Source organism: Hipposideros armiger, unplaced genomic scaffold, assembly GCF_001890085.2.
Source record: "Hipposideros armiger isolate ML-2016 unplaced genomic scaffold, ASM189008v1 scaffold_139, whole genome shotgun sequence".
NCBI classification, from domain to species: Eukaryota; Metazoa; Chordata; class Mammalia; order Chiroptera; family Hipposideridae; genus Hipposideros; species Hipposideros armiger.
The window spans coordinates 1,324,207-1,348,348 of NW_017731489.1; the positions used below are offsets into that span (position 1 = coordinate 1,324,207).

General features: G+C 49.4%; 1 protein-coding gene and 1 long non-coding RNA gene across 2 annotated transcripts in view; one reads left to right on the forward strand and one right to left on the reverse strand.

Annotated features, from left to right (window-relative positions):
• The window catches only part of SERP2 (stress associated endoplasmic reticulum protein family member 2), a 39,417-nt gene extending 25,635 nt beyond the window's left edge, over window positions 1-13,782 (forward strand). The window contains exons 4-5 of the transcript XR_002124859.1: window positions 7,869-8,019; window positions 13,678-13,782. The gene's annotated coding sequence lies outside the window, so the exon portion shown is untranslated. The remainder of the gene's footprint in view (window positions 1-7,868; window positions 8,020-13,677) is intronic.
• LOC109386827 (uncharacterized) lies at window positions 1,178-19,008 on the reverse strand. The gene is made up of 3 exons (XR_002124860.1): window positions 18,730-19,008; window positions 3,278-3,414; window positions 1,178-3,092 (listed from the first exon to the last, which is right to left on the reverse strand). It is a non-coding gene; the product is annotated as an uncharacterized LOC109386827 (long non-coding RNA).
• Between the last annotated feature and the right edge of the window lie 5,134 nt (window positions 19,009-24,142).

The window sequence follows — 24,142 nt, forward strand, 5'->3', positions numbered from 1 at the left end:
AAGCCCAAGTTAAGGATCCATGGCCTTAGGTCCTGTGTCCAGCCCGTCCGTTCCAGAGAGGTGACCGTGGTCAGCTGCACCCCTGCCTGGGTCTCCTCCCCTTCATCCCTCACAAATTTAGGCACACGCCTAGGACCTAACTGTTTTGTACCTAGATTTTTGCTCCCTGCTTGTTTCATGCCTCTGTATTTTGTCTCCCAATTAGATTGAAAACCCCTTGAAGGTAGAGTCTGTCTTTGACTTCTATCTCCACCCCATCATTGATTTGTTTTAAGCCTTTATTAATGGCCAGAGGGAGGGCCTTTCCCTTATTCCCTTCATGAATCTCAGAGATGATTGTTACAGAATTTTGAGACCACAATTCATTTTTGAAAATTATACCGTGACTACTGTGTGCCCTGTTTTAAGGTACAGGTGCTTGTCTTCATGGAATTTACATCCTAGTGGGGGAGACACAATGACACATATGTATGTCAATAAGTACTATGAAGAAAAACAAAGCAAGATAACACAATGGTGACTGGCAGGGTGGATGGGGTTTTAAACAGCATCCTCAGAGTCAAGCCAAGAGGAGACCCCTGTATTCTTATGACCTAAAAGAGAACCTGTATCCTTTCTAGATAATCCTCTTTACAGACAGAGCTGTAACAGTTCTCATTTCAGCATGAGTCAGCACTGCTATGCTGTAGTAACAACCAGAAAGCTCAGCTACTTACCACAGCGAACAGTTACTTCTCTCACACAAGTCAGGGGCAGGTCGGCGAGAGCTTCCCTCTAGGGGTGTCTTCTAGGGGTGACTCAGTCTCCAGGTTATGCTGCCATCACAGGACAATGTCACCACAGAACAGAGAGAGATGTGTAGAAGGGACAGCAGCTCTTCACTGCCTTGGCCCAGAAGTGACACTTCACTTGCACTCACCACTGCATTGGCCAACACTAGTAGTACATGGGTCTCAATTTATCTGCAAGGAAAACTGGGAAATGTCAGGGTGCACATGGATATTTAGTGACCTGACACTGCCACACTGCAACTGAATTTTTAGCATGTTGTATGATTGTAATATTATTGATCACCCAAGCCAGAAGAATTCTTTGTTTTTTTAAATTTTAACTTTATTGGGGAATAGTGTGTTTTCCCAGGATCCATCAGCTCCAAGTCAAGTTGTTGTCCGCCAGCCTTAGTTGTGGAGGGCGCAGCTCAGCTCTAAGTCCAGTCGCCATTTTCAGGGGGTACAGACCACCATTGCATGTGGGAATCGAACCGGCAACCCTGTTGCTGAGAGCTTGTGCTCTAACCAACTGTGCCACCTGGCTGCCCCGCAAGCCAGGATACTTTTAAGCATGAAAGACTATTAATAATTATACCAGGACACCAAACATAAACTATGATTAACCTGACAAATCAGGACATATGGTTAACCTAGCCATGGATCAATGCACAAACCCTCCTCTTGAGAAGCACTGGGTTAAGATGGAAAGCTTTACACTCCCACAAGCCCCTCATTCATGGCAGAAGGCAGACTCTCCTAAGAAGAAATTTAGAATTTAAATAATAAAAGTAATACAGGTAATTGATCTGCCTTGGCAGAGCTGTGAGGAAACTTTCTGGAAGGAACACAAAGAATATCAATTCTATCCGTGCTCTGGTATGAGTGGGGAGTCAGGAGACAGGGTGGGACCTGTAGAGCACAGCAAACTTTAATGGTTCTGGGGGAGCAGGGGAGTCAGGCTGTTTCTGAGATGTAACTGGAGGGTTTCAGCCTTGAATGTTCAAACCACCACTTGTCAAAACAGAGGCACAGGCTATGTCGCTGACACTGTGAAAGTCCCCAGTATGCAAACCTATATACACAAAGACTCCTGTTTTATCTTACCTTGACAGGTACTAACTTTAAATGTTACATTAAGCACACAATGAGATCTGAGCAAAGCTGCAGATAGCTCTGGAAGAGAAGCCCAAATGCATAGCTTTTTAAATTGGCCATGAGATGTTTATAATGTTATATTAAGGGTATGGGGGAAGAGAAAATAAGTAGTTACTGCAAGAAGAAAAGACCAGAAAGAAATAAGCGTAAAGTCGTCACCCAAAATTTGCTGCAAAGCGTTCTAAAGCTTTTTATCATCTTGGCACACATTTGTTTTTTCAGCCTCCCCACAAAGGAGGCTACCATCGTGACTAACACTTGTGCAGGGCTTACTGTGTACCAGGTAGGATCCAGGCACCTATGAATATCGAGTCATTTAATCCTCACAGACTGGCCCCAGCGTCTGTGCCCTTCACCACAGCGGTGGCCCTCACAGGGCCTGATCCTATGGACAGAAAGAGCTGGTGTGGGCTTTGATTTTTCACTGCTGTCTATCCAAGAGGAAGACAGGTGCCTGGAGCTCAAAACCATTCATGAAATGAACGCACGAATAAGTCGACAAGGGAAGTACATAGTTTCGGAAGACTGGAGTTTTGGAAAACAAAAGAGAGTCTTAGAAAAGCCCAGAACCAGAAGTCAGGCCCCTGGGTTTGTTCCCGGGCTTCTGCTCGTCACTTTGTCTCTGGACATTGACTTCCTCATCCGGATATTTGAAGATAACCCGACTTCCCACATCACAGGGCTGCTGTGGGAAGCAAATGATATGTACGGACGTTGCTTTGAAAAAACTGTAAATGCCGTACAAATTATCTATGTAATGATAGATCTGTATACAATTACATGTGTAATCATTGTTGGCAATCATATAATAATAATAGTAATTGCTACTCAGGACAGGTGGGGACTGCACACAAGAAAATGTTTCATATTCAAGATCTTAACCTCTACCAGGGGCCCTCTCTTAGAACTGTCACATGCTCTCAGCACAAAGAACGGCCAGGCTGGAGAGCGAGGGAGGATGAACACAAGTCCTTCCAGCTGATGGAGAACGCGCAGTGCCATGGTTTGCTGTGTTACTATTTTATGCGTAGTAATTCCTGAAGGCGGAGTTGAGGCACGATTCAAAGTTCATCTGGGCTATAGAAGACCATGGGTATCTCTTAAGAAGCCGACTGGCCTCTAGTTTCTTTCTGGTTATATGTTATCTTCAAACCTCCTCTGTTACTCCTGAAGGGAATGGAGACAGGATAGGCAGTCAACTCACACAGCACTGAGATTCAAACACAAGTGGGGAATTGGTGGTGGGGGTAGGAGGAGGGATGGAGGAGAGAAGGAAGGAAAGGAAGGAAGAAGGGAGGGAGGGAAAAGAAAGGGAGAGAGAAGAAAACAGAGGGAGGGAGGGATTTTCTGACCTTTGAGTGATCCACTATGTTGTCCACATGAAATCACCAGGTGTGTGTTGCCAGGCCCAGGTCACAGAGGCTCGCACGTTACACTTCCCGCATTTCCAATCTCCTCTCTCAGAACCACATCTCACAGGGAAATGTTTCTAGAAGGGATGGTAGGAACATGTCTAGTTCCAAGACTTGTATTATTTCTACAATATATGAGAAAAGGGTTTACTTTTCCCGTTTTTCATCAGACTATTACATTTCCATCAAGCGCCTTCAGACTGGATAAGCTGGAGGTAGTGGGGGATGGTGAGAGTAGAATTCAGGTTCATTTCTGGTGACAAGGCATAGGTAAGATTGTCAGGATCCGGACTCATGCACAGGAAAAGGCTCCTTTATTCTGTGGACCAGGTATGTCTGCAGAGCTTGGGAAGAGGGGAGAGCAGGCTGGGTTGGGGTGCTTGGGGCCCCTTCCTGGGCTCAGGCTCCTGGACTTCACCTTGTGGAGCCAAGCGGCAGCTGGCATCCTGGGCTCCCTCCCTGTCACACTGGGGTTTGGGGCACAATCTAAGTTTCTTCCTGAGGAGGTCAAGGTGGCTGCCAGAACACACACTGACTTTCAATATGACAGCGACATAAAAGATATCTGTCTGTGTATTAGACATACATCCACAAAACTGGCCTTTGCTTTCTCTTCTGGAAGGGCTTTTGGGAACATAAACGGGAGAGGAGAGCTTGATGGCATTGTTCCCTGCTCTGCGTATGGGAAAACATGGGCTTTTTCACACAGGAGACTACTTCATTTGTTCTCTGCCCATAAGGCACAGGGAGACCCTGGCTGTGTGTTCCTTTCTATTTTACAACAAATGCTGCAAAGAGGCGAAGGATGGCAAGGGAACAGGAGTGCTCCCCCGTGACTTAGGGCCATTCACTGTCGGAAGTCACCAAACCTGTATTTCAAGGACCATCTCTCCAGCTCTCAGTCTCCCAGGTTGGCCTGCCGCCCTGAAAGGGGCGGGGCTTGGCTCCTATCCATAAGCTGTCTCTCCCCGGTTCCTAATATCAGGGCTGCTACCTGAGATCACCGTTTTTATTTGTGCTGGAAAAGGTTCCTGCTGCTTTTCAACCTGGCCGGGCTCCCCAGGGGCTGAGGAAGGGGGGGAAGTCGCTGATGTAATAACCCAGCTTGGGATCCGCTGCGGGTTGCAACCGAAGAAGCCGGGGTAGGGGGGAGTTGAGGAGGGGACGCCAGCACACAGCCTTCCCAGCGCAGCCATGCAGAGCTGGGTGGCCAGGCGCCGGGTGGTTAAATTAGTCTGAGTCTCGCAGTGAGGGCTTGTGCTTTTCTCTTGGAAGCCACTCCTTACAACATGTCCCTGGTGGGTGTCCAGATGCCTCTTTCTGCCTTTGTCTCTCTGTCTGTCCATCTTTCTCCCCACTAAGGAGCAGCGCTTGCCGCTCTATATCTCGTAAGACTACTTGCATTCTGTTCAATAGCATTTGCTGTTTAAGCTTCACTAGCTGTGCCCACTGGTTGGCCCACAGCGTCCCTCCGTCACTCACTCACACCATCCTTCTTCCCCAGGTGTAGGTGGCTCTTGAATTCTCACCAGAAAAGCCCAGTTCTTCCTCCCTTCCCGGAAAGCTTCTCACTGGTTCTCTTCCCACAGCCCCAGGGCACAGGGCAAAGGCAAACAGTTGTTTGGTCTGGCCAGTTGCTTTGTTCTTGGTGCAGAGGTGAAGGGTGCAGAAATGCAGTTAGTGCAGCCATGACAAGCACGAGGCATGGGGACCGTTCTGGGGACAGCAGTGTGCCCAGCCTGCCAGCCCAGCCCGCCAGCCCAGCCCCTGGTCCTGCTGGGAAAGAAACCTTCCCAAGGCTTCTTGTCAGTCTCGTGGAGAAACGAGAAGGTGCCCCTGTGATGGCCTGAATTGTGAGTCCTCATAAACACCGTGGGGGCCCATACACCTTGTCCGTTAGAGCCACCACAAAGCCACAAAGTGGGGGACTCCATCAAGTTGCAGGTGGGGGACTGCGCTCCCGCCAGCCTCTGGGGGAGCTGCCCCGGGGAAGACTTTTCAGGGTCCGGAGGGACCCCGGATGCATCCCCATCCAGGGGGATGTTATCTGTGTGGGATTCACCCCTAATCTTATACGTCTGGGAAGCAGTTCCCCTCCTGCTGCTGAAGATGGGATGAAACCCAAATGATTTATGGGGGGCGAGTGGAAGCAGGACAGGGAGAGCTGAGGCACACAGCAACCCTTTCTAGTGGGCAAGGGGAGACAAGTGGCCACCGAAGACCCCATCGTCCCTGTCCCTGTTCCTGGGATCTCAATAGCTGTTACCAGGCAGATTTTCTATGCACTGTGCTGAGGTATTTCAGGGAATCCAGCAAAGTATTTCCTTTGCACAATCAAGACTGTGTTCTTAACATTTAAAAATACAACAGGGGGGCAGGTGAGCGTAGCCGACTTCACGGGAGAACACGCAGATGAGGGCGCTGTGCCCAGATCCACCTTCTTGTTAAATTGCTAGGGTTTCCAGGACTGGTTCCTCCCCGCCTCCCGCCTTCCCTTCCTGCCTCTACGCCCTCTCCCTGTCTCTGCCTCCCTAATAATACAATCACCCACGTGGCCCTGGCAGGTGCCAGGTACTCTGCCCAGCGCTTTTCACGTCACTCAACCCCACAGCTCTCTGAGGAGGCCCTGTTTCTCAGCATCACAGTCCCTTTCTCTCTTGCTGCCTCTGCCCTACCACACACACACACTCACACTCACACTCACACTCACACTCACACCTTGGGTCTCATCCACACACACTCATCCACATTCTCACACACATACTCACACACTCACACACTCACACTTGGGGCCTCTCATACACACAGACTTACCTCACACTCACACTCACACCTTGAGCCTCTCTCTGTCTCTAACACACACACACACACACACACACACACACACACACACACACACACACACACACCTCGGGCCTCTCCATCTCACACACAGTCCAGGCCGACAGGACGCTGACTTCTCCTCAGGGAGGAGCGGCCTCAGATTATGAAGTTTCTCCATTTCCAGCTCGCTGAGCCACCTGGGCATCGGCGGAGTGGCCGCCGTGGGGGTGCCCTGAGGTGCCCCGTGCCAGACACCTTGACTTGATTAAAGCTCATGGGAAACGAAAGCTTGGTCACCACACACGGAACCCTCCCTGAGGGCTGCCTGTGGGGCTGCCCGGCCTGGCTGGAGCCCAGGGCCAGGGCCAAGGCTGGGTCTGCTGAGGGTCTCCCCTCTCCCTGTCCTTGGCACTGCTCTGAGCTTTGAGGTGAGACAGAGACAGATGAGGGGCAAGGAAGAAAACAGCAGGAGACCATTTCCTTTCCTGACAGGGGCATGTTGGCAGCCTGCTCAACAGAGGCTGGGGACCCTAGGATCGGAGCCTGGCCGCTAGCTGCAGGGGACACCTGGCAGGTCACTTACCCTCAGTGACTTTCCAATTCTCCCACAAGGACTTGGGGTCTATCAGTTTTTATTGTAGGGGCAGTACCTTCCTTTCAAACAAAATTGGAGGAAACCAATAAAAAAACAAGCAAGGGGGGGCAGGGAGGGCTCAGTCCAGCCCCCCCTCAGCCTCCCACCTCCCCTCAGCAACAGCCCTGTCCAGATTTGCTCTTTTCATAAACCCTTCTGGGGGGCAGAATGTGTGCCTTCCATAGCATCGGAGTGCGGGATTGTAGAACGCAGGCTCCCTGTCCACCAGGAATTTACCATCCCGGGGGAGACCATGGCAGCACCCCTTAACAGGTGGCTACATGCAAACAGCAGTAGAGCAACTCAACGGGAAAGTGGCCTAAAATTGTTGATCCCCTTCTGGGTACACTCCCAAAAGAACTGAAAGCAGGGACTGAGAGAGAGATTTGCACATGCGTGTTCAAGGCAGCATTATTCACAGTAGGCAAGGGACAGAAGCAACCCAGTGTTCATCCACGGATGAATGGAAACACAAAATGTGGTCTATATGTACAATGGAATATTATTCAGCCTTAAAAAGGAAGGGAATTCTGGTACCTGCTGTGACATGGGTGAACCTTGAGGACGTTATGCTAAGTGGCATAAGCCAGACACAAAAAGACCAATATTACATGATTCCACTTATATGAGGCATCTAGACTGGTCAAATTCCTAGAAACAGGGAGCGGAATGGTGGTTTCCAGGGGCTGGGGGAGGGGGGATGGGCAGTTCGTGTTTAACAGGGATCGAGTTTCCATTTACAAGACAAAAGGGTTCTGTGGACAGATGGTGGTGATGGCTGCACAACAATGTGAATGTACTTAATGCCACTGAACTGCACCCTTAAACATGGTTACGACGGTAAATTCTATGTGATGTATATTTTACCAAAATTAAAAATAAAAATTGATGAGTCTATGTGTCAAAAGGTGGCCACGGTTTGGCATGGGCTGGGGTGGAGAAGTGCAGAGAATGCTGCTCAGCGGGTGGCTGGGGGTGGGGGGGGGCCACAGACCCTGGGCCCACTCTGCCCCTGAGCAGAGGGCGTCTCCTGAACCGTCTCAAGGTCTTTCTGTTTGCTCTTCCTTTCACCAGGTGCCAGGTGCACTTCGCCCAGACATTTCCTTGACTCAGATCCCCTTGGTCCTGTCCTCAAATGTCACTCCTCAAAGAGCCCTCACTGACACCAGTAACCAAAACATTGCTCCTGTGAGTACGAGACTGACGGTGGTGATTACATCGTAAGGTATGTAGATGTCTCACCACGGCGTGGCACACCTGAAACTCATAAAACATGATGTCAACGATAATTGAAAAATAAATTTTAGAAAGCAATTAACAACAAAAAACAAATAAATAAAAGAATGCTCCCACGAGCACACACACATGCATGTACACACATGTGCACACACTGCTTGGCATGTGCCTGTGCTCTCTGCACACCACTTACCACCATCTACATGTACAGAGGGGGCCAAAAAAATATGTATACACATTGTAAGAAAGGAAAAAACTGTATTCAAATTGCCATACTCAATATATACCGATAACAAAAGATGAATGCAAGTCACGTGCATACACTTTTCTGGCATACCGGGTATTTGTTTGTTTCTTTCGTTCCTGGTTCCCCTGCCAGGGCATGCGCATCGCCAGGACATAGACCCTGTTTTGTTCACTGCTGTCTCCCCCACCTCACGCCCACCCCCATGCTTGACAATGGTAGGTGCTGCTATGAAGTTTTTGAAAGGATGACGGACACACAACTGAATGACAGCTCGCCTGTATGGCTCACTAAGCCCGCACCTTGGAGTGCCACCTGGCCTCATGCCCACCTTCCTGGGCTTGTCTTTTTTTGCATTTGTCTCTCTCAGGGATCTTGCAGGGGGTCCACGTCCAGTCGAAGATGGGGTTTGAGGATTTGATTCAGAATCTCAGCTAAATAATAACTATTACCATTCTTCTAACTTGCTTCACGGGTCAGTACGAGGAGGGTGACAGATGGTGAATTGGTGGGGGGAGAGTTAATTTTAGAGAACATAGAACTCAGTTTTTAAAATAGAATCATAGCATTTCGGAGGTGGAGAGGACCACAGACTTGGGCTGAGTTTGAAACAGTGAGACAATATCAATGACAAAAGGACTGCGTGGCCCTAGTGACTACCAGCCCCTGGTGACAGCGGCAGGCCAGATTGTCCTCTTGGTCAAGCTTCATATGTAAGCAGGGCACCAAGGCATGCTTTTGCTGAGGAGAAAAAGTTGCTCCTGGTGGCAGCAGGGACACAGAAGAGAGGCCGAGGGACCCTTAGCGGGCACACAGGGTCACCTTTCCTCCAGAGCACGAGGGCCCGTGGTCCCCAACACTGACTTTTATGAGCCTGACGCTTAAAATTGCTCATGTCCATCAGTGTGTTTTAAGATCTCTAAGCCATCACCCCTCCAAATTAGTCTAAACCTTAAAAAAAAAAAAAAGGCCAACCTTGGAGTAAGAATTCTATGAAAACTGAAGATAGAATGGCAATTTCACTTGTTTTGTCAAGGCAATGAATGATGCCCATTGCCATTAAACGTATCATCACTGCGACATTATTGCATTCTCATTCATTATGCCTTAGAATTCTACCACTGGGACTACAATGGGGGGAAATGCTACAAGTCACTGGGCCAGTGCTTCTTAAGCCATAGGGTATACAACCTTTTTGCGGGCCATGAAATCAACTGAGTGGCCCATAATGGGAATTTGAGCTTGAAATAGAGCAGAATGAAGTAGACAACATCACAGTGATTGCACACAGTCCAGGTGAGCATTGCTTCGCGCAACTTCCCGTTTGGTTATATATGAATATGTATGTGTTCGCTGCACTGCAGTATGAGCTGTGTTTCTTACTAGGAGCCTTGGCGCTCCCAAAATTTGAAAGCGACTCCCCTGGTCTAATTTCCATACAGGGCTCAACACTCCTATATCCAGCCAATGTTCACTCATTCCTCAATTCCTGAATTTATTAAGTGCCCTTGGTGTGAAAGGCACTGTTCTGGGTCCCGGGGAAACAAAGATGAATAGGACGCTGTGTTAGGCAGGGGCCTGGCAGGAACCAGGTGGCATGCTCTAATTGGGTAATATGAGGAGAGTTTAATAAAGGAGCTATTTATCTGGTGTGGCAGCGTACAGGAAAACCTAAAGAGACAGTGCACAACTGGAGCTATGAATAGCAGAGCGAGGTTGGAAGGGGCAGGGGGAGGGCACTGTTTCCAGAACCCAAAGCGATGTGGAGAGGACTCTGTGACAGGACCTGTCACCTTCCGCCCAGGGAGGCAGCCAGCTCACAGTTAGCCCTGCCCAGAAGGAGCCAGAGGGACAAACATCTCAGCCTCGCTCTTCTCTGTCCGTCTCATCTCCTGCCATGAGCTCCACTAGCCAAACCCGGCCCAGGGGCCTAGTAATACCATCCATAAGGGCGAGCAGGAGGAAGAAGGGTGGAGAGTGAAAATGGAGGGCAGACAGGAGATGACCGATGCAAACAAAATCCTTGCTCTCCAGGAACTTATATCCATTAGATGAAAAGGCGTGTAATCCAAGAAACCACAGAGAGGTAATCCATGCTGGGACAGAGGTATTAATGAGGACTCCTGGAAGCACCTAGGAAGAAGCACTTGACTCTTCAGGGAAGGTTAGGGAAGGCTCGCAAGAAAGAAGACACAGTGGTCTGTCTCGCTAGCATCCTTTCCTTTGGGAACCATGTTTCCTGCTTCCTGTCCTACAGAGGGTCCAGGTGGGTACCAGATACGGTGCCCTTCCCCTCTCTGCTGCAGGGGCCAATCAGAATGAGCCCCTATCCCCTGGCTGCAGTGATTGGCTCAAGGAAGGTCCAAAGCTCAGCACCTCAGATTCTTCCCTAGGGATCCCCAGCTAGGGAAGAAAACTGTCTCTTGTCTCTGAATTCAGGATCCTGGGAGGATGTAGTTAGAAGTATTGGCTGCCATCTGTCCCCTCCCCACCGTAAGTGTAAATATTCAACTTAGGAAAAAGAATTGAAGCCGAGCAGAGACCTCCTCACTGGGCAATGTTTTGTGTTCAGGGTTACCCTAGCTTGAGGCATACATTGCATTCGTGATGATACCTTCTCTTTTTGTTAGCTGGAGTGGAATTTCTGTCCTAGCTCACCATGCAGAGGACACCATATGTGCAAAAGTATGGAGGTGAGGGAGTGTCTGGCATACCGAGGGACCTGCTAGCTTTGTGGCCTGGCCAGAGGCAGGGGTGCTTGTGAAGCGGGTGGTAGACAATAGGATAAAGCAGGTAACAGCAGCCTTGAGTCAGATGCTAAATGAATGAGTCTTCATTAAGGAATTTAAGCAGGAAATGACACCAACAGGTGTGCATTTTAGAAAGCTCATCCTGAGGGAGGGCCGTGTGGAGGATGCGGTTGAAGTGAGCAGTCCTGGAGGAAGGGGGCTGCTGCAGAGCCCAGGGAGATGCAGGGGGCACTACAAGGCAGCTGGAGACGCTGAGGAACAGAGATCCCTGCAGGGATCCAAGAAGGATGAGGGAGGTGAAAGAGTCCGGCATCAGCACGGAGGTTCTGCTTTGGGTGAGAAGGTCAGGGACGGCACGAAGGCATCTGCCTTCCCTGGTTTCCCACATCCCATAGCTCTGAGGGTCTCCTTCCTCTTCACCGCTCTCTGAATGCAATCTGGGCTTATCGATCTCAAACATGAGATACGGGGCCCAGAATCGAGCCTACCATTCCAGATGCGGTTTGACCAGTGGAGCCAAGAACCAGCACACCTTCACGAGTGCAGCCCATTGGCCCTGAGGCTCCTCGTGGGAGTCGCTGAGCCACGATGACTCACGTGGAATACATTATTGTCTCAAACCCCTCAGTCTCTTCTCCCACAGGCTCCGGATCATGTTTGTAACGGGGTAGTGAATATTTTTCCAAATGAGTAATGCTTTGGACACATCTGAAATGCAGGCCTATACCATTAAGCTTAGCATGGACATCGGAAAACTATACATCTCCAGTCCTTGGAATACAATTTAATTCAATCAGACAGTATGATGTGAAGATTCTAGAGCAGATATTGTGGAAAACGCCCGAATTCAATTACATATATATATATATATATATATATATATATATATATATATATATATATATATAAAATGATTAAAGGTCTTTGGATCAGTCTCACTGTGAAATGTTAGTGTGAAATGTTCACTGGGCTTTTTCGAGGTTCTGGAAATATATGCCATGAAGTTACCATAGCAGCATCACAGCTCAGCAAGTCTGAAAGGCTTCCCCACCTGAACTCTCTGATTGCCTGTTATCTATCTACATGGTGGATAATTCCGATTAGTCACGGGCCCTTCACCTCTGTGACCTTTGCCCTAGAACACGTCCCCTGGGGCTGTGGATTTGGACCAATCTCTGCTTTCTCTTTTCTGGGTTTGATCTTTGGTTTATTTCCAAATCTCACTACCTTCTACACATACGCCCCACAAGGGGCAGTTATAGAAAACAGGTGTCCTAATATGGCTTCGCAGGTTTTATGTAAGCTCTCTTAAACTCTCTTTCCCCCTCTCCTCCCCTCCCTTTCGGTAAACTCCCACCTCAATTCTTATCATCTGAGATTATTTAGTTTCTTCAAAGTCCTGCTGGAACCACCACACTGTTGGCCTCGTTCCATTTTTCCTAGATAACCATGCATTTCATCTGCCCGGCCAGGCCATGGGCCACTGCGTGTGTCCCCCACACCACAGGACACCCCTTTCTGAAGACCTGTAGGGGAGGCTGACACAGAGATTTCATTCCTTCTACTGACATCTACTGAGCACCTGTTACGTGTCAAGCACCCTGGGAGGGATGGAGCCATGGAAAAAGAGATGGGTGAGTGGAGGAAAGGCAGACCAGCAATTACAGGCATGGGGAGCCCACGAGGGAGAAAGGACAGGGTCCTTGGGGCGCAGCAGACAGCAGAGCTCCCGCGTGCAGCCTCGGGGCCGGGGAAGCTCCCTAGAGGAAGAAACAGGTGAGCTGAACCAGGAAAGAAAGGACAAGAGAGAGCCAGAACATGGCTGCCCCGAGACAGGGAGAAGTTGGGCTTCTCTGGCCATAAAATGTGTGTGGCTGCTACGGGCAGAGGAGGCTGTGAGGCAGATGAAGGCGCTCGGCTTTTGTCTGAGGGCAATAGGAAGCCACTGAAATTTTTCAACCAGAAGTGATATGATCAGACTGATCGTATTTCCTTCTGTCTTTGATAACTTAGAAGCTCAGGACTGAACTGGCCGCCCAGTGCTGGCAGCTAGACAGAGCCATCCGTGTACAATTCGGAGACTGATGTACCTTCTCTCCACCTTGTTATCCCTTGGTCCTCATGGCTGCATTAACTCTTGTACTCCCTGCATCTCTGCAAGCCAATGAAATGTGCAGAAACAAACCATGCAGTGCGGTTGCTCTCATGACACCTCCTGCATTAAACACGTGTATCCCCATTTTGTAGAGAAGCTTGAAGAATTGTAGGAACTTGCCCATGGTCTTAGCATCATTGCATTCATCAGTGGGACTTGTTCAATGTCTCACTTCCCCCATGGATTGTTACTACGTGGAGGCAGAGGCTGTGGCTGTGGCAAGGTGCCTGCCTCAAGCACACTGACTGGCACACAGGAGGGCCCAGCCCGGCTGCTGACCAATGGACTGACCTTCCCTGCTGGGGCTGCAGGACCCCTAGACCTGAGCCCTGGCTACCCCATCACACTGTCCTCTGCCACCTGCTTTGGCATCCCGGGGACAAACCTCTCCTCTGCCTTCTACGTATACATGTTTTTAAGAAGACCCATCATTTAACTTTCAAGTGCATCGAGTAACTAAAACCAGCCTAATGGTTGCCTTTACAACTGGATTTTTAGGACTGGAAGAAACCTGAGTGACGAGGCTGATCAGACCGACTCATTTTACGGTGAATTAACTCAGGCTCAGAGACAGTGGGAGGCTCCCCAAGGTCACACGGCTGGTTAAAGGCAAGTTTTAAATCAACACTGGTTCCCAGGCACCTTAAAAATGTCCTGTGTGGTATTTACAGTGTCACTTTGTTCATTTAGAAACATGAAGAGTAAATGTTGAATTTGGCTTGCTCATAAAACCGAGTTGTTTGCAATATGGAGAAGGTCTGGTGAGAATTTATTTTTAAAAGATGTGAAGCCATAGTCCCGTGATTTATTCTAGCCACTCAGAAACAGAGTGAGGAGGCATCCTTGCTTGCTTAGGGTCACAGCTGTCCAGGGCTTCGCCCCGCTCGCTCGCTCACACCTCTCCCTGGGCCATCTCATCCATCCATTCCTAAGGCTTCAGCCAGCCCTTAAAACCTGAGGAGTCCCAGATAGTCAGAGAGAGTGGCTAATGCACTGTGGGCACTTCTAGGCCCCGGACATTGTTCTGAGCACAACACATGGTTATTTCACTTAAACCTCACCACCACCACAGTCCACACAATACAGAGGATGAAACTGAGGCCTAGAGGTCACAGGTGGTAGCACAGACAGCTGGTTCCCTTTACCAGGACAGGGCTGCCTGTACTGCTCAGCTCCGGCTCAGGGTCCTCTCTCCTGAGCCCCAAATCCCAGGAGACAACTGCCTACTGGGCTCCCCACCAGGCTGTCCCAGAACCAACTCAAAAACAAGTCAGCTTCTGGCCTGCACCCACGCAGGCTGCCAGCATGGGGCCATGGCAGCTGGCCCTCACTCCCTTGGTTTCCTTACCCACTGCCTGCTACCTGTGCATTTTATTCCTAGCTGTTTCTCAGGTCTGTTCCCTCCTGCCAGGGTCCTCTCCACTGCACATGGCTGCAGTTTAAGTGGCCCTATGCCACACTGTCAGCCATGGCCTCTGCCCAGCCCCTCAGTCCTCAGCTGCCCTTCCCACAGATGTCAGCACAGGGTTTCCACAGGCGAACCTGAGTGCATCCCCTCTGGCCTCAGCTCTCCACGGCCCTGAGGGTGACCCGTGCTCCCTGAATCTCCCGTGGGATGGTCAGCCTGGTTCCTGGGCCAAGCTGTCCTGTTTCACACATTTGAGTTTTGACACCTGTTCCTCCTCCCTCTGAGTCCCCCCTCCCCTTCCTTCCAGCAGAGTGGGTCATTTCCTTCTTTGCTCTGAGGCTGCCCTTTAAACTGGCTCCCCCCCCCCCCCCCTTTTCTCTAGGTCAGCGGTTCTCAACCTTCCTAACGCCGCGACCCCTTAATACAGTTCATGTTGTGGTGACCCCCAACCATAAAATTATTTTCGTTGCTACTCTATAAGTGCAATTTTACTGTTATGAATCGTAATGTAAATATCTTTTTTGTTTTCCGATGGTCTTAGGCGACCCCTGTGAAAGGGTCGTTCGACCCCCAAAGGAGTCGCAACCCACAGGTTGAGAACCACTGGTCTAGATTGAAACAGTTCACTTTCCTGTCTCCCCTCCTGGGTGGCAGTAGCTATATTAGGCATTCATAGTAGTTAGGCAGAGAAGCTCTCTTTAGATGTAGGTGGATGGTGGAGTGGAGGAAGGAGTGAACGGCACAAAGCCATGCCATCAGCTCTGCATAAAACCCGTGCATTTCTACAGGGTCCTCGACCCTGTGTGGACTCCCGTTTGCTGTGCCCACGGCAACCCAGACCCACCCCACCATCGTCCAAGCCCCATCTCACCCTCTCCCCAGCAAGGCCCCCATCAGCCCAGGACCGGTGTCCCTGCCTTCAGCTCCTGGTCCTCACCCCAAGGGACTCCCTTAACCAAACTGGGAAGAATGTTTGGAATCTGCTGATGGCTGGTGGACAGAGGGGCCCCCACGGCCCTGCAGGGAGCTGCATTTGCTGGCTGTGACATCAGCACTCAGTAAATGTTTGTGGAGCAAAGGCATGAATGCACTGTAAATATTTGTTCCTGTCAAGATGCAGTCTCTGAGAGAAAAAGTTTATAAAGCCAGAGCAAAGCACCAAGGTTTGCAGACATGTGAAGTTAGTGGTTTCCAGAAAGCTAAGGTTTTAAGATGAACATGTGTTCCTTGCAGAGTCCCGACCCCTTCTAGATGAGAGGACGAAGTGGAGTTCAGCAGTGAGGAGGGGTCCAAGGGCCCAGTGGCCCCTACGCCCCATGAGGCCCTCTCCGCTCCTGTTCCCGCATCCCAGCCGGAATGGCAGCCTAAGTCTATTAGCGTGCTGGCTTCTAAGTAGCAGAGGCTGGCCTGGACCCCGCTCATCACCAGGTGTGCTGCTGTTAGTGGCAGGAAGAGCCTGGAAAAGAGAATCCTGATGCCAACTCTCCCACTTGCGGAGATGAACACTGTTAACGTTCTGTGTGAATGCTTCTAGCACTTTCCATCAATGCGTGTTCTAGCTTTCCCAATTGCTATTGAACTGTGATACCCTCTTGGATCTGGCTATGTTTGGATTTGCCCTCTTTGCAATATATTGTGAAAGATTTCTTCTGTATTTTTTCTGGTTTATTTGATTTGTTTTTTATTTTACTATTGTTTAAAACACCAATAAACGTTTTATACACTTATCTTTATAAGCGGCACATAGTTATATTTTTCAGGAAAAAATAACTTAGCAACAGGATTGCTGGACCAAAGTGTATGCACACTTTTAAGATTTGGGGTACATGTCGCCACACTGCCCTCAGAAATGTTGACCCACACGCAGAACAAGTGTGTTTCTACACACTCTCATCAACTTTTGCATCATTTCCAACTTGATACACAACCTAAAAACAAACAAATAAGCAAGCACCATCAGCTGACTTCTGGTAGCTCAAAGGTATGTATGCAGCTCGCTGGGTCCCATTGAGTTCTCTCCCAGTGAGGCGAAAGGAGAAAATTCAAAGTTGAGCCCAGCTTAAAACCTCCCGAGTCAGGAGCCTACATCTTCACATCCCACTGTGTCCCACACACTTTATTTCAACAGCCTACTCAGCCTGTGAGAGCTTTTGAGTCTAGTGATTTTCCTGGTGACAAGCCATTCCCTCCTACCTCCAAAGGACCACAATTATTCTCAAGCACCAGCACTTCCCCGATTGAGCTCCCTGCGGTGGTTTCTGGCACCGGATGCCTGTCCCCAGGTGTGCCCCTTCCCCCAGCGGCCACCGCCTTTGTAGTAACAGCAGATGAAGAAGCTGAGACATGAACAGGAGGCAGAAGCTCCTATACAGGGAGAGAATCCAGGGGCCACATAACCTTCAATCGGGGGAAAAATGCATCTTAGTTTCCCTAACCTCTGATTCTCATTAAGCATTTCCTTTGGTAATAAATGCAGGCAACAAATCACAGTAGTGATAGCTGTTGCTGTGACTTTATTGCCAGTAGAAATCATCGATACAGCAGATCCATTACAGATATGGCAGGTATTTCAAAATGTCATTAAGCTCATCCCTACTTCAAAATTACAGCAATTAATGAGACCTGCTAGATCTTGTTAATGTTGATAAATAAGCATTAGCTATTACCATACCACTAATTTATTTTTTTAATATTCTGATAACTGTATTTTAATATACATTTTTTTCTTTATGATCCTGCACATTTTTATTTTAATATTTAAAACTTTGTTCAAATAAAAAAAAAACTAATTAATCTACTACCTGACAAAGACTGTAAAAAAAAACAAAAAAATACATCTTGTTCTGAGAATGGTTTACAAAAGGATTCAAGGCACAAAACAGAGGAAGACCCCTGGAGATTTGAGCCCTCTGGAGAAGCTAACTTTTCTGTTTGATAATCCCAGAGTTACAAAACACTTTCTCTACTGGTGGAAGCAAGGATAGAGCCTCACATCTTTTCTCATTGCCCCTTTTCATTCATTAAACAGACATTTATTTATTTAGCATCTACACAGCGCCAGGCAAACTGCAAAAATGACACCAAGACAGCTCTGGTAAGAGAACGGCTGACCTCGGCAGGTGAGAGGATGAGGCGGGGAGACCCAAGGAGCCCGGGCTCAGAAAACATAGACGGCAGCTGCGCGTCGCTTTGAACTCCGTGTGTGCTCCTCCCTGAGGTAGAACTGCCATCAGAATAACCCACGGTCCCCCGTGTGGCTCTTCTCACTCCACGGCTCCCTGACTCGTCTATCAAAACCCTGCTTATTCCTGACGAGCCTCCCCCGGCTCTTCCTTTCCAGCTGGAGTTAATCGCTCTCTCTCCTTCAACACTCGCGCTCATGGGTCTTAGCGCTGTCACTTTTTATTTGTGTTATTTATGAGTCTGACTCGCTGCCTCCAGGATCCAAGCCCCCAGCGTGGTGTCTGGCGGCTTGAGGTGCCGTGGAGCTGACCCCGGAGCCCAGGGCTCGGTGGAGCTTTGAGCTCTGCCATGTCCTCTTGTTCTCAGCTGGTGGAGGGATGGGAAACTTCCTTCTCCCTCCACGGGCTGATTTGCACCGACCAGGCCTACAAATGGCAGAGCTAGAACCCCTGCTACACCAAGACCTCCCTTTGAAATTTCCTCCTGCAATCCCACCCAATCAAAGCGGGATCTCCAAGGAGATCCACTCACTCCCTCTTTCAGCCTGAGGGCTGCTTCAGACAGCTTGTTTTCTGGCGGGATTCCCTCCTCCTCTGAGGTGTTCATGTCCACTTGGCCCTCAATCCTACACTTTGTCTTCAAACCCCTCTCCTGTTTAAATTTTATCCCCTTGACCTTCTGTCTAGTTGTTTCTCTTCTCTGTCTTGTAGACAAGATCCTTAGCGTGCTGACTTGCACGCATTAACTCCCCTTCGTCTCTCCTTCACCATTCAGACCCCTCCCAGCCAAGTTTCTGCTGCTGAGCCCACCTGAGCATGTCACGTGCTCTACTTGACAGACAAGCTCCCTGGAAGCGTTTCTGTTCTCCTGTGTCCTGACATCTCTCCAGCACATTGCCATGCCGCCCGCGCGCTTCTCCTGGATCTCCCTGCCTTCCGGGGCTCACCTGCCTCGCTCACCTCTGACTGCTCCTCTTCACCTGTCTGTGGCTGGCTCTTTTGCAGCGCCTCCTTCAGCCAGGCGTTCCTGGCTCCATCCTCGGCCTCTCCTCCCAGGCTGGACTCCGCCTGAGCGGCCTACGGCCCCCAGGCTTTACCTCCACTCACAGAAATGACTCTCAACTCACTGCAGCTGTGTTTGTTAGTCAAGGCAGGCTGACGGCTGTAACAAACACCCCCCTAATGTCCGGGGCTGAGCACAGGTCAAGTTTGCTTTTAACTCTTCTCACAGTTCATTCTGAGTTGGGAGGGAGGTTGGGGAGGAGGTGCCCTGCTCCACAGTCACTCAGCGATCCCAGCTCTGCTCTCCCCCAGCTCACGGTCCTCCCCGCTCAGCTCAGGGATGCTCGGAGACCATGCGAAGCTCCTCCGGGGCCTTGCACGGTCAGCTCTGCTCACATTCCACGGGCAGAACTGGCTGTGTGCTGCTGCCAGGGAGGACGGGAAAGGTAGGGTGGCTGTGCTCAGGACAGAAAAGCTTGGGCACTGGTGAGCATGACAGTCTCTGCCGGCTAGCCCCGGTCTCTCTCCCAGCCCCAGAGCTGTCACTCAGGCTAGAAGAAGTCTCCTTAGATAGCCTGCCTTCCAGGCTCCTCACTCTACATACTCAAAAGGGACGTGGTGAGGCTCCCAGGCTGCTTAACCTTTCTATTCCTGTCCTGGTGATGGCACAGCCACCCACCCAGTTACCTGAGCTGGAAGGATCCCATACCCCTCCCCCACCCCATCCTGACCCACTACTTCCTGGTGTGTTGCTGAGGTTCCTCTCTTGCACCTGATCTGTTTCAATAGCTCAATAACGAATTTCTCTGAGGACAGTCTCATTCCTCTTTAATTCTTCCAAAAACGGACTTTATATCGTGTTCCTTCTCTGCAATTCCTTAGAGTGAATCACAGGGCCCTCCGGGCCTGATCCCTCCCTCTCCACCTCAGACCCCAGCAGCCTGCAGCTAGCTTGCATTCCTCTCGGTGAATTCACAGGATGCCTCCAACACCCCTCCCTTCTCCCCTCCCTTATTTTATCTCCATTTTATCCTAGAAGGCATAGCTCAGGTATCACATTCTTGGGAGCATTCTAAAACATTCCCAGGTAGAGTTGACCACTACCTCCATGTAGATGACTGTTGGTCATTTTACAGAATGGTCTCCACCACGAGGGCCAGTGAAGTGCTCCAGGAACCCATCCCTCACCTATGGTATTAGTAAGATTTTTCACATGCTAGTGGGCTCCGTTTGAACCATGGGAGGTGGACTCTAGTTCTGGCTTTATCTCATAATAGACTTAACACTGCTATGCAACTTGGAGAATTCAAAGTATGCAACAATAATTATCTCTTCTAAAAGTCAAAGTGTGCAACAACAATTATTCCTGTGGGGGAGAAAAATAAATGGAATCCCAGTCTGTTGACAAGGAAACAGAGACAGGACCTGTATTAGTGAGGGACCTTCCAGTTTACAAGCCACAGGAAACCAAACTTAAACGAGCTTCAGAGAGAAGAACAATGTCAGGGGTACGTGTGGCTTCAGACCTGGTGAACACAGGGTTCCACGGTGTCATGAAGACCCACATCGCGGCCCAGCTTTCGCTAAGCTGCGTCCATCTTCTGGATCCTTGTAACGGCTCCTGCAGGAACCCCAAGCTCTGTCTGTGCTCATGGCTGCACCACTTTAAAGCGTTTCATTTTCAAACTGCCTATCCCAGCAGAGAGAGAAGCTGGGATAAGTTTCTGTCCTTTGCGAGCTAAAGTCACTCTGACGGGGCCAGGTTGGGTCGCTGTGGCCAGGGGAGGAGCAGGTATCAAGCAGGACCATTTCTGTGGCCACACAGGGGGTCCCCAAAGAGGGAGAATGCACACAGGGCAGCCAACAGCAGGTGATATTCCAACCTCTTCTCAAAACAAAATTGGAAGGAGACCAAAACCTCCTTTCTGAAACTGTGTCTCTTCACATGTATGGAATTGAGGGAGAGTCTTTTGCATTATACTAATTCTTACTGTATCTGCGCTGCTGGACTGGGGCACCTCAAAAGCAGAAGTGTTTTCAATGCTGTGCCCACAGGCTCTAGGGGGACTCCCTAAGTAGGCACTTAATTAACACAGTGGGTTTTATGAATGACGAGCTAGTGGTATCCTCTATAGGAACATTTCATCCTCCAGTGCTGGCTTTTCTGGGTCCAGTGGCCCATGGTATAGGAGTGGGAAAGGTGGCCGTGTCATCTTGGCTTTGGGTCCGTGTGGTGCCATGCTGGACAGGCAGAAGGGGGTGGGGGGCTACTTGGCTTTGTGCTGTGTATTCACCTATGGACTCCGACTCAGTCGGTGCCTGTGTTTCTCTTTGCAATGTTACATCCCCTCACAAGGACACAGACATCCCTGGAACCTGCTAGCCAAGCAGCTTGACAGACTGGGAAAGGTTTGGGGCAGGGTTTTGTCTGTTGCTGTTTTCTAGAGGGGATGGCATTCACGTGCCAGCCCTGACCAGCGTGGCCACATGCACCCCTCTTGGGGACACACACTGAGGGATGGACAGAATGCCAGCACTCAGGCAGCCACGGGCCCCAGGCATACTCCACTGGATGGGGCTGCCTGGTTTTGGAAGCAGCCTAAATAGTGGCTAACAGCACAGACCTTGGTGTCAGACACAGCTGGTTGGCATCATACCTATCAGCATTAAAGTTTCTTCTTCTGCAATACAGGATAATAGTCTTCATAGGGCTGCTGTGAGAAAAAATTACTGTTATTTCAGTCACTTAGCACATAGCAACTGCTCAATAACATGTAATAATAATAACAACAGATGGGTTCCGTTTTCCTTTCCCCAGGAGACTGCAGGTCTTCATGTTGTGTGTGGCCCAGTTCAACCATTTTGTGTCTTGGAAGGAAAAAGCATAACTGCTCATTTCCAGCAGCTTGGATCTATAAAGCAAAGTAAAACCCAACAGATAATAGAACAAGCTCCAGTTGCTTTCTTCTTTAAGGAGATGTTATGTGTATTTTAAAAACATTGTTAAAATGAGGAAAGTCACAAATATGTATGAATCGGGTGTTATAGTCTGGCTTTGGGACACAACCTCAAATGCCTACCTAAGCCAGGTATGTAACCAGATGAGTGACACATACCGGCAACTGAGTGTGGGGTCATCTGTCACAGGAGTGGGGGGCTCTGGCAGGCTGGAGGCCAGGGCACAGTCTAACGTGGACAGCAGCTACGACAGCATCAGCTGATTACTGTCATGAAAGAGGAGAGACAGACTCAAGGTTGCCAGGACTTGGAACAATATTCAAGTTTCAGAAGGCATATGAGGTCGAGGTTGGACAATTAAGTTTGCAAACTCATCCTAGAAAAAGTGCTTCATACCTCATTGCTGAATATCACTATGGTCACCTTCAAAGTACTCCCCTTGGGAAGCTATACACCAATGCCAGCACCTAGTCCACCCTTCAAAGCAATTTTGGAAATCTTTCTCTGGAATGGCCATCAGAGCTATCATTATATTAACCTTGATGTCCTGAATGTCATCAACTGTCTTCCTTTCAATATTTCCTTTATCTTCGGGTCAAGAAAGAAGTCATTGGGGGCCAGATCAGGTGAGTAGGGAGGGTGTTCCAATACCGTTATTTGTTTACTGGCTAAAAACTCCCTCACAGACAGTGCCGTGGGAGCCTGGTGCATTGTCGTGATGCAAGAACCATAAATTGTTGGCGAAAAGTTCAGGTCGTCTAACTTTTCCCCACGGCCTTTTCAGCACTTCCAAATAGTAAACTTGGTTAAATGTTTGTCCAGTTGGTACAAATTCATAATGAATAATCCCTCTGATGTCAAAAAAGGTTAGCAACATCACGGCAACAAGTTCGGGAACTATATCATTAGTTCACTCCCCATCCCCTACCCCCAAACACTGTGTAAAAACATGTAGTCTGAGAACCAGCTCTGGTCAGCAGGCTTGGTATGGCCCAAGGATCACCAAATTGTGACCTCTGATCTCAGCTGGCTCCTCTCCAGTGGTGTTTCTCCAAAAGTGTTATGCTTTATAGGCAGGCCAATTCTTACTACATAGAAGCATTTTTCCAAACCCCTAGGAAGACATTTCATTCCTATCGCATGGGAAGGCAATTGTTTTCGATAACTACATGAAAAGTTATTTTTCTCATGTTCTTTTACAGCTTCTTCAAAGTCAAGTTCTAGATTCTGCTCTTCCTGGAACCCCTCTGTGATGTATTCCTCACTTACCTCTGCATACTGCCCCTTGGACGTGTTTCTCGTGTCCATGACATGGTAGTATTGCTCCAGGTCGTTCATTTTTGTGTACCAGTTAAGGTAACAGACTAAAAAACGTATGTCTGAAATGCAGTAGACATTTGTTCCTTGCTGTTGTATCACAGCTCTGAGCAGTTCCAGGCTGGGGAGCAGGGAGGCAAGACAGGGGCTCTGCTCCACTCAGCTACTCGGGGCGCCAGGTTGTGCCATGTCCGTGTTTCGTAAACATGTGGTTTACAAAATGGTAGTCGAGTTGTCTCCAACCAGTTGGCTGAAGTTTCGGGAAAGAGCATGGAGGAGTTGCCCATGGGACGTTTTTATGAATCAGGAAATGACAAACAGCATTTGTGCCTCTGTTCCAATCACATGGGCTCACCCAGCTGTGAGGGAGAGTTGGAAATACAGTCTGTGCACCCAGGAAGAGGCGATTTTATTGGGCGAACACCTACCCGTCTCTGGCATGGCCCTCCCTTTGGATCCTAATATACATTTCATCTCTTTGCCCTCACAGGACGCACTCCTCCTCCTCAGAGGCAGCAGCCCAAGTCCCATCCAGCTCAAACTCCAAGATCTCTTGGTGAGGACAGGTTTGGGTGTGGCTCCTAAAAGTCTGGAACTAAGACAAATGTATCCTCCCCTCCACTGACAATCTCTGTGGTAGGGCCCAGGCATGACAACTGTGCAAACTCCCACTGGAACCATCGGGGACACACAGTAGGCCCCAGCCCTCAGCACTTACAAAACCCTGCTGGTCAGGCATTGAGGAAACCCCTTTGACCTGGCAGTGGGACTGATGCTGCTCTCCGGGAAGAAATCCCGAGCTCATTATCCTCCCAAAGTCCAATGGCCACATGAGAAGTGGGCGTCGAGAACGCTCTCCTTGTGAGCTATACAGCTGTAGACGCCCACTTCATCTACTTCCGGTTCTGCAAGTTTGGGGGCCTGAGGGTCATTTGAAGGTGTCAACGTGTTGTTGTTGTTTAAGTCTGACCTGGCTTGTTTCCCTTGGCCATAAAAGTCCCTTGGAAACTTAGTAGGCTTCTCCCGTCTGTATCTCATCAATTCAATGCGTCAGTAACGAGACCTAAAATATTTTCCTGGACACGGTTGTGCTGCG